Source organism: Erpetoichthys calabaricus, chromosome 3 (genome assembly GCF_900747795.2).
Source record: "Erpetoichthys calabaricus chromosome 3, fErpCal1.3, whole genome shotgun sequence".
Taxonomy (NCBI): domain Eukaryota; kingdom Metazoa; phylum Chordata; class Cladistia; order Polypteriformes; family Polypteridae; genus Erpetoichthys; species Erpetoichthys calabaricus.
Window position 1 is genome coordinate 274,180,478 of NC_041396.2, and position 11,714 is coordinate 274,192,191.

Genomic DNA, 11,714 nt, shown 5'->3' on the forward strand with positions numbered 1-11,714 from the left:
GAAAGCCGATATCAAATACAGCCTCTTGTATCCTGCCAAACTGAAAGTGGAAGTTCAAGACCAATATTATGTATTTTCAAACAAGGAGGAAGCTGAAAAGGAACTAAAGAAGCTGTTTCCGACACTCTTTTGAAAGTTAATAAGGAGCTGTATTCTGTCATGGCATAGGAAGGACCTATCATCTGCTGTTGGATTCACTTTTAAAGAGACTGGTATTATAATTATACATCCCTTTCTTTACTTGGACACTATATGTTTAAGTCTTAATTACAGTTAATTACAGTTATAGACATGAGTGTGTGGAAGTAATTAAAGTAGGGTTTGATTTTTCTTTTTTTTTTTTTACTACCTTAAAGTAGACTGTTTAACATCATACCCTTGATTTATTGCTATTTCTACTATTACATTAGGATTTACTATGTTTATCCTAGACCACTTTTTAAAATCATTCCCAGGGTTCATTATTTTATTATCTTAGTATCTTAAAATTGCTGAAGATTATCTTAAGTTTAAAGACTGTTAATGATTATATTTTTTGGCAGATAGTATTTAGACTTCAGCTGCAATAAATATCTCTACTCTGTTTTAATTCTGAAATGCCGCTGCGGGGTGGGGTTGCTTTGTTTTGGACGTGCTCTGTCTCTTTGTACGTCAGAGGACTGGGACATTGCTAAGTGGGATCAAGCCTCGTGTGGGGAGGCAAAATGGGGGGGTGGGGGGATAAATGGGGGAGAGAAGGAGAGCAGGCTATATCTAATCTATTCTTCTAATCCTTATAACTATAAATATCAATGCAACAATGGGCTATATGACAATAACTCATAGGGAATTTTGAAATTAAGATTAAAACTGCCTCACTACCACTTAAGAATATAAAATGACATTAAAACTCAGAATCAATGTCTCCATGATGGGACAGTCAACTTTGTGAGCTGGAGTGTTAAAAGCCTGAATCACGAATTAAAGAGAAAGAAAGTATGCTCTCACCTAACAGGCTTAAACGCTAAAATAGTATTTTTACAGGAGACCCACTTACTAAGCAAGGATCAGTTCAGCCTACAAAAATGTTCCATTCTTGCTTTATAAAGAAAACTAGAGGGGTGGGAATTCTCATACACAGAACAGTTCCATTTGTAGCATCAGATATAGTATCGGACCCTAAAGGGAGATATGTGATGGTCATGGGCAACTTATTTTACAGTAAAATGATTTTGATAAATGTTTATGCACCCAATGTCGATGATAAGGAATTCATGCAAAATCTATTTGCATCCATTCCCAATGTGAACACTCATAAAATTATAATGGCTGGGGACTTTAATTGTGTTTTAAATCCACTCTTAGATAGGACTCCTGTGACAGGGGGGACGACATCTGACACTGCAAAGACAATTACACAGTTTTAAAATGACCACAACTTATCAGACCCCTGGAGGTTTCTTAACCCAAACTCAAGAACATATTCGTTCTACTCACCAGTGCATCATAGCTACTCAAGAATTGATTATTTTTTTATAGATAATAATTTCCTGCCTACGATTAAATCATGCAAATACGACACAATTGTTATCTCCGACCATGCCCCTCTAGTCTTGGAGCTAAAATCATTAAGCCCCTCACACTCACCTCATAGATGGCGTCTTAACCCTCTTCTATTAGCAGACGAGAACTGCAAAGAATTTATATCCAAACAAATCAGCTTCTTCCTAGAGACAAACATGCCCACAGAGGTTTCTGCAGGAACACTCTGGGAAACTCTAAAGGCCTTCTTAAGAGGACAGATTATTTCATATCTTTCCCACAGAAATAAATTAGAAACCAAGAAAGTGTTAGAGCTAAGAAGCGAAATTACTAGAATAGATGAAGAACAAGCCAGGCGTCCAAGTGAAGCTCTTCACAGGAAAAGGCAGGCCCCGCATACAGAACTCAACATCTTTACAACTAAAGAAACTGAACAACTTATTTATAAGTCAAGACATCATTACTATGAACACGGAGAAAAAGCTAATAAGCTTTTAGCTCAACAAATTCACAAACAAGAAGGCCGCAATGCAATACCAGTAATCACCAACACGAATGGAGAAGAAATCATTGACCATAAAAATATAATGCACACATTTAGAGAATATTATAAATCCTTATATTCTACTGAGTTCAAAGAAGACAACACACAATCTAATGCATTTCTGGATACATTACAGACGCCACAAATAGATGCTTTATGTGCTGATGAACTGGATAAACCTCTGACGCTATTAGAATTACTAGATGCTATAAAATCACTTCAAAGTGGGAAATCAGCAAGCCCAGATGGTTACCCTGTAGAATTTTATAAAAAATTCTCCACTCAGCTAGCTCCCCTCTTATTGGCAACACTTACAGAAGCTAGAGACAACCAAATACTACCTCAAACATTTCGTCAAGCATTAATCACCGTCTTTCCTAAACAAAATAACAACTTGTTACAATGTGCATCTGATAGACCAATTTCACTCCTGAATAATGATGTTAAGGTACTCTCAAAAATTCTAGCTAGAAGGATGGAGAAAGTGCTGCCTTCAGTAATATCACAGGATCAAACTGGATTTATTAAAGGCCGACACCTATCTTCCAATCTCCGACGCCTGTTTAATGTAATATATTCACCAGCAAAATCAAACACCCCACAGATATTACTATCATTAGACAAAGAAAAAGCATTTGATATGATTGAATGGAACTACCTTTTCACTGCATTGGAGAAATTTGGGTTTGGCCCGAATATTTGTGCATGGATCAAACTACTGTATACCAATCCAGAAGCTTCATTTGTTCAGACTACTTTAATCTAGAATGTGGCACCAGACAAGGATGTCCCTTGTCACCACTGCAATCGCCATTGAACCACTGGCGGTTCACTGTCGAAACTCTTATCAGATAAAGGGGATTATCAGAGAAGGACTGGAACAGAAAATTTCTCTATATGCAGATGATATGTTTTTATATATATCAGACCCAGAAAACACTGTGCCTGCAGTTTTAACAGCACTCAAAGAATTTCAAAAGATATCTGGTCTCAGAATTAATCTGAATAAAAGTATACTCTTTCCAGTGAATTCACAAGCATATAATATTAGATTGGACACCCTACCTTTTACCATAGCAGATCAGTTTAAATACCTAGGAGTAAATATCACAAGTAAACATAAAGCTCTTTATCAACAAAATTTTGCCGTTTGTATGGAAAAAATTAAGCAAGACTTGCATAGATGGTCAACCCTCCATCTCACTCTAGCCGGAAGAATTAATGCTGTTAAGATGAATATCCTTCCTAAACTTCTTTTTTTATTTCAAAACATTCCAATATATATCAATAAATCGTTTTTTAAGCAATTAAATTCAACAATAATCTCATGCATTTGGAACTCAAAACACCCACGTATCCGAAGAGCAACCCTACAAAGACCTCAGGCAGAAGGTGGCATGGCTTTACCTAATTTTCAGTTTTATTACTGGGCAGCAAACATACAAGCCATAAAAATCTGGACACAAAAAAACGAACATACACAGGCTTGGTCTGCAATAGAAGTAAAATCCTGTAGTACTTCTTTATATTCCCTGCTCTGCGCTCCCATAAATGCAAGTTATCGCAAATATACTAATAACCCAATTGTGCTTGACTCACTCAGAATATGGAACCAACTTAGAAAGCATTTTAAGATGGAAAATCTTTTATCCGTGGCACCTCTGCAAGAGAACCACCTCTTTCAACCCTCGCAAACATATCCAGTTTTTAATACCTGGATAATATTTGGGATTTTAAATGCTCAGAGATCTTTATATAGACAACATATTTGCATCTTTTGAACAATTTCATTCCAAATTCAACCTCCACAGCTACACATTTCTTTCACTATCTTCAAATTAGAAACTTTGTTAAACAGAAACTGCCCGATTTTCCCCATCTCGTACCCTCCACCATGCTGGAAAAAATACTGCTCAAATTCGAGGAATTAAACACCATTTCCGCATTACATGAAATCTTATTAGAGTCCCTACCTTTCGAAGACCCAGGAGGACATTGGGAAAATGATCTCATAATCAATATATCGAAAAGGAGTGGAAGGTAGCAATGCAGAGAATTCACTCGAGCTCCATATGCACAAAGCATAGAATTATACAACTAAAAATTATATATCGAGCTCATCTGTCTCGCTTAAAACTGTCCAAAATGTTTCCAGGGCAAGATCTAACCTGCGTACGCTGCAACCAAGCTCCTGCCTCATTGGGTCATATGTTTTGGACCTGCACCAAACTAACATCATTTTGGACCAAAATTTTTAAGTGCCTTTCAGACAGCCTTGTGGTCACAATCCCTCCTAACCCATTAACAGCTGTGTTCGGTGTTCTTCCAGACGGACTTGAAGTGGAGAAGGACAAGCAAACGGTGATTGCATTCACTACACTTTTGGCACGCAGACTTATTCTGTTAAATTGGAAGAATCCTAACTCTCCTCTGATAAGTCAGTGGGAAACCGATGTTTTATATTATTTGAAATTGGAAAAAATCAAATTCTCAGTTAGAGGATCTGTACAGAATTTTTTTAAAACCTGGCAGAATCTAATCAATAATATTTTAGAATAAGAGAAATAATTATTACCACTTTATTTCCCTTCTCCATTTTTTTTTATTTACCCATATATATTTCTTCCTTTCTTTTGTGTATTTTTGCCCTATTAAAAAGCCCTAAGCAATTCTCCTTTGACTTAGCTCTCCTTCTCAAGGGTGGGGTTTGATTTGTCTTTAATTCTTTTTTGTTATGAATTAATCTATATTGTATGGAAAGATTACAATAAAATTAATAAATTAAAAAATAAAAAAATAAATCCTTCAAAAACTCTTTAGTGACTTTTGCAATTGAGAAATCACATGCTAAACAAATTTTAGAGTCAGTTTTTCTAAACTGTTTGCAAATTGAAACTCCTCTGTTTCTCTTATTCCTAGCAGTTCTAGAGCCCAAGCATGACTGGGGCAGGCACTCACGGTGTTTTTCAATTGTCAAAGTTTTGGGACAATTCTTATAACTTTAGGAAAGTGTTATTTTGCTAGAGGAATGCAGTTAGTGTTTACTTGGGAGCTTTACTTCTTTTTGCTAGAAATGTCTGGAAGCAAAGTACTTTCATTGCATTTAATATGGCAGAAACCAAGTGCCAAAAAACACTTTATTTACAGAGTGATACAACATAGAAGTATAAGCAGCACTGTTCAATTTACTATATATAACATAAAAAGGGAGAAGCAAGCAAAGTAACATAATAATAATAATAATAATAATAATAATAATAAATAAAAGTTCAAGTTCAAATTCAAAGTTTATTGTCATGTGCACAGTAAGGAAACACATTTCCCTGTACAATGAAATTCTTTCTTTGCTGTCCACACCAAATGACAAAACCAACGTATAAAGATACACACAAATAACAAGTAGTAGATAGATAAGTAACAGAGGCAGCATAAAGTATAAAAACAGAATAGAAGTATAAAGTGTAATGTGCAGGTAGGTGTGTGATGGAAAAGTCAAATACAGTTGTGTGAGGTAGATAGGATGAGGTGGACCACAGTTATAAACTCTAGTCAGTTATTTAGGAGTCTAATGGCCTTGGGAAAGAAAGAGTTCTTTAGCCTGGAAGTCCTGCATTTCATACTTCTATACCTCCTGCCTGAGGGTAGAAGTGTGAACAGTTCGTGTTGGGGGTGGGTGGGGTCCCTGAGGATCGAGACAGTTCTCCTGTGGACTCTGCAGTTGTTGATGCTCTGCAGAGAGGGCAGTGGGTTCCTGGTGATCTTCTCAGCAGTCTTTACCACTCTCTGCAGGCGTTTGCGGTCCACAGCAGTAGTGTTGCCGTACCACACGGTAATGCAACTGGTCAAGATGCTCTCAACAATGCAGCTGTAAAAGTTGCCGAGGATCTATGTCAACATACCAGACTTCCTCAACCTCCTCAGAAAGTACAGTCTCTGTTGAGCCCTCTTAACCAGCTGTGTGGTGTTAAAAAAGTATAGTATGGAAAAAAAAAATGTTGTAACAAAAGAATAATATTTAATTAGTAGGTTTTGTATATGAGTGCAAATTGTAAAGAATACACAGACCACAGTAATATAATTAGGGAATCCATTCCCGGATGGGTTTATCCATTTCCGGGAATTCGGGAATCCCGCATTTCATTCCCGGGAATCCCGGGCTCCCAGGGATGACACAGTGCACGGACATCTCACATGTGAACGGTTTTAGAACGACCGACACTTATTTTTAATAAAACTACTGCAATATGTTGATACAAATAAAAGATTAACCTTATCTACAAGCAGTTCATGCTGTCATATAAGTACATGTATCTTTAGTTGCGGTAATAAGAGCGTAGAAAGCACAACGTGTCCAGCGTGCAGTTGTCCAGGCAAGAGCGCACCTTCATGTAGACTATGCCAGCCACTGAGAAAGCACACTCTGCCTTCACTGAAGTAGGCGGCACAATCATCAGATACTGATACACTTGTTCTAAACAACGCCTGCGCTTGCCGTTGCTCTGAAACACTGCCGTTTCGGCTTTTACTGATGCATCCAGTTTCTTGTCATCATTCTGTGATAACAAGTTTCTTGGCACAGATAATGCGGATGCAACAGACTGACGCATTGCAATTTCAAGTTGCTGATCAAAGCTGTTGTCTGATGAAGTGCAAGCTGCAGCAATGGCGCCACCTTAATTATTTTCAGCTATAACTCTTGTAGCAGTAGAGGCTGTTATCGACCTCTTGAACCCTCAGGTACCACGCCAAACACCAGATAAAAGTCCAAGACTTATTTATTTTATAATAATTACGTGCACAAAGCACCCTCCACTCCACACTATACATACAATAAGCAATACTCTCTACAAATACCAATCCTCCTCTCCCAGACACTTCGCCACCCTTCCTCCCAGCTCAGCTCAGTGTCTGGGCTTTCCCAGTGTCCTTTTATACCCCCTGACCCGGAAGTGGTTCCTGTCCAACAATCCACAAGTCCTCATTACTTCCGGGTCAGAGTCAAAGTCCTTTTCTTCAACCTGGAAGTACGTCATTTCTCCTGTTCATGTGACCAGGACATATTTCCAGGTTATAGGGCACATAACAGTCTGACAGCCTCCCTACAGCGACTCCCGGTGGCCACCATGGTATCCAGCAGGGCTGCGCATACAAACTACAAGGTCCATGAGGCCCTGCTGGAATTCGGGGAACCTCCATGCTGTTGGGAGAGCTCCACCTGGCGGCCTGGAGGGGTGGGCCGGAATATTTAGCCGGCCATCCATCACACTCTGTTATTTCTTGATCGATTTTTACACTTTTACATGCTATATATGCGAGCTTGGCCATTCCCATTTTCCTGGGAATTACAGCAATTTAATTCCCGGGAATGAAAAATGTCTGGGAATGGATTCCTTAAATATAATGAATATTTACATTGAACTTTATTGTTGTGCAATTACTGTTAATTAAGTTTAAACTTTTTTTATATAATTCACAAGCGCCACTGAACTACATACATGAATTAAAATAAAGAAAACTTCCTAAAATATTTACTTACAGTATTTTATCATAATATCATTCTTCAGATTATTCACTGCCTTAGATAGATAGATAGATAGATAGATAGATAGATAGATAGATAGATAGATAGATAGATAGATAGATAGATAGATAGATAGATAGATAGAACTTTAATGTCCAGGGGGAAATATTGTGTTTACAGAACCTGTTCAATAAATAAATATTTGTATGTACACACACACGCTATGGTGTAAACACACACCAGAATAAACAAAATACAAGAAAACATCTGACTTCCAGTCCCAGTGAGGCATTATGCAGATGAATTGCTTTTCATATCAAGAACCCTCAGTAAAATTTCTTGACACACTTCTGCTGAATGATTCATTGGCTGGAAGCCCACAGTTTTAGTGTGTCACAGAGAAGATGAGCAGCATTGTTCATAATGCCTCTCGATTTTGTTTTAATTCTTTCCTTTGCTATAACCTCCAGTTGTGTTAGCAAAAAGCACCTACTACAGTTGTCTGTTTCTCTGCATGAAACAACTCAGCTCCCAGTGGAATGATTTTGTTCAAATATGGCACACTTATTCCTGAAAAGAAATTTGTTGAGACAATTCAGTTATCATTGGGATAACTTGAGTACAGAACACTGGACACATTTTTGAAATTTCAAAATCTCCCATTGAAAAGCATTGGCAAAGTTGTGTACTCATCTCTCTTTAAAAAGAGAAACAATTTTAACTCCAAATTAGTTTATGTAAGTTTTACAGTGGTTGTCTCAACTTGTGTATATATATACTCTAGGGGGCTCCGCCCACTCCCAGGTTTGGTTTACCAGATATGCAATTTAAGGAGATTGCTATTTTCATGGGAATTGTTACATATGCATTATTTTCACTTTTACTTTAAAACCTTAGTAAAAACAATATTTCGAATTAACTTTTCTTTAAGATCGCATTGAATTTTGATTCCATGTTTGGACTTACATTGTGACAACGCAACATATAACTGCCTGTGAGTGAATATCATTTCTTTCACTCTAAAAAATAAAATGACTTTCTCGAATGTTTGTCCATGTTTTTTCTTCTTCGCTTTGTCGTTGAAGTGTCATCTACAATGTATAAAATTATTGTCCTGATAAAATTTATAAGAGCTGAGAGTGCAGGGAGTGTGTCTGACAAATGCATTCACACGACTGAGGTTAGATGACCATGGTCTTGTTTGAAAATAGTTGTAAGTAGGGCGTGACTTGAAAGAATCTCATGTTAAAAGTTTCTGTCTCACAAGACTTCCTACCGTGCCAGCGTTTTTGGAATCTTTTAATTCTCACTGGCAACATGAATTAGACGATCTACAAGTCTCCGATTTAAAGTTTAAATCCGAACAATATACTCAATCTCTTTTCGCTGTTCTGTTATTTCACCGAGTAATAATTTCCATTTGTTTGCGCTAATACAATCTTTCCTATCCTTTTTTTTAGAATTTCCATTACCTGTAGCCTGCTGTGCATGTGTACCGCACCAACATTTTTGAATTCTTTATGACGTTCTACTTTGTCATCTACTCTTTATTCTTCATTTCCGTCCCCAGGCGTGCTTAAATATCTTTCTCGCGGGACACATAACGCTGCTCGGTTTGTGAAGGGGGGGACTGAACGCATGCTAAGGAGAAGCGGTCAGATCAGCTGCTGGCGAGCTGCGTATTCTGCTTGTCACGCTGCGCGTCGATCATTTAAAAGCCTGTACAGCAGCTGTCCTTTTGCCACATTGTGTCTCTGCTGCTTGCATTGTTAAAGGGGGGGGGGGGGGGGCTGAACACATGCTAAGGAGATGCAGTCGAATCATCTGCTGGCTTGCTGCTGCTGCTGCTAGCAAGCTGTGTGTTCTGCTTGTCGCGCTGTGCGTCGATCATTTAAAAGCCTGTACTGCAGCTGTCCTTTTGTCTCACATTAAAGTGTCTCTTGTGGGATGTCAAAGTATCTTCCGAGAAGATCATGTCTTGTCTCCCTACTGTATATATATATATATATATATATATATATATATATATAGAGAGAGAGAGAGAGAGAGAGAGAGAGAGAGAGAGAGATGTATATATACATTTTTTTCCTTTCCTTGTTTGACAGATGCTCCTGACAGCAAAACAGTGAGACATCTGCAGTTCTGCATGCTGGAGCAAGTACATTTTGGATTGGGGTGAGATGTAGGTAATGTTGGTTGACCGAGTATTGGAATTTCAAAAAGGTGTTATGTTAGATATACATTTATTATTTCTGTAATAATCATATCCTTTTTGTATTTAGCTATGGTAGTAATATTCTTTATTCATAATCGTGCAAGGTATATGTTATCTCCTACTGAACCAGAATACAGAAGTCAGTCTTGTTATATGCTAACAGTCTGCTTCTGCCTACATTCCATTCCATGCTCATCTCTGCAGCTATGAAACTTCCTATGGGAATCTCAATCATAGCAGCTCACTTCTCCTGCTGCTTTAATTCAATGCACTTAAATGACAAGATGTTCATCGCTGTAAAAGTAAAAAAAATAAAGGCAACTCAACTTATGTAGATACAGTGGAACCTCAGTTCACGAACGTCTCTGAACATGTACAAATCGGGTTACGACCAAAACGTTTGCCAAACTTTTGCATCTGTTCATGACCACACACTCGGTAAACGAACAAGCCAGTTTCCCTTTCAGTTTGTGCGTGCCAATGTTATCCACATGTGTTTATGTTCTCCCTGTGCATTCCCTGTGCAGCGAGCGAGAGAGAGAGAGAGTGAGCGAGAAAGAGAGAGTGCGCGAGAGAGCGAGAGAGAGAGACAGAGAGAGAGAGAGCGCGCAAAAGATCGAGCGAGCGAGAGAGAGAGAGAGGGCTGGCCGCATAAGGCCGAGAAGGCAGTTAAAGAATGCACCGGGCTTGTTTTTAAAGAGACTGAATCGAGCATTGTTTTAACCTCATTGTATTTAATGAAGACTTTTTTCTATTAGATTTTAACCTCCCCTTCACTTCTGTTTACAGCGATCGGTTCGTAGTGTGCATTGTTGCAATGTTACGTTTCTTGGTTGTTTATTAAATTTTGGATTTTTCAAATGTTCATTTTTTTCCTTGTTCTTAAAACTCATTAATAAAAAAGTGTTTTTAGTGAGCGGTTTGTAGCACTATAGCGCAAACTCTTGCAATGTTAATTTTCTCTGTTGTTCAAGGTTTTCTCAGTGTTAGTCAATGTTTTTACATTTAGTTTACTATTACGCTGTGCATTCTATGGTATACTTAACTATATTTGTGCTTAAAAATCTTTAAAAAAATATATTTACATACATTTCGTACAGTCTGGAACAGATTAATTGTATTTACATACAATCCTATGAGGGAAATTACTTCAGGTCATGACCAAATCGGGTTACGACCAGATCGTGACCCGAGGTTCCGCTGTATATGTAAAAAATGGCTCTGTGACACTCTATGATACAGTAACTAAATGCATACTCAGTATTTCTGTAACACTAAAACAACTTCATGGCTGCAATATCTAAAGATTATAATGATTCAATTTCTTTGACACTGCAATTTATTGGCAAAGCACTAAAATGTTCTGCCATGTATCATGTTTAAATGCAGCCAACAGTTTGAATTTATTACTACAGCACAGATTTTAAGTCTCTGTCAGGTACTTTTTTGAAAAAGTTGTTTTTTTTTTCAATTTAACCTAAAATTAGCCCCTGATCCTCCACATTCAGTAGCACATGAAATTTTTTATTACTTAAGTTGGAGTCTTCTGTCTATGAATGCAATTTCAGCTACATGATGTTTTCTCAATGTTCATGAGGGTTTCCTCCAGGTGCTCTGATTTTCCCTCTGGTTGCTAAATTGGTTCTAGTGTTTATGTGTTAATTTTGAGATGAATTGAAATCCTTTCTAGGGATGGGTGCTAGCTGTCCCATGACCCTGTCCTGAATAACTGGGAAAGGAAAAATGGACTAGGACTGGATTGTTATTTTTAGGCAAATGATATTTAGGTCTATTTCAGTGTCAAAAGTAAAAATTCATCAGAGTTTGCTCAGCTTACAACTTGGCTCAGTGAAATTAAAACCCAGATGGAATATACTTCTTCAAAATTAAACTGCAACAAAACTAAAGCCATG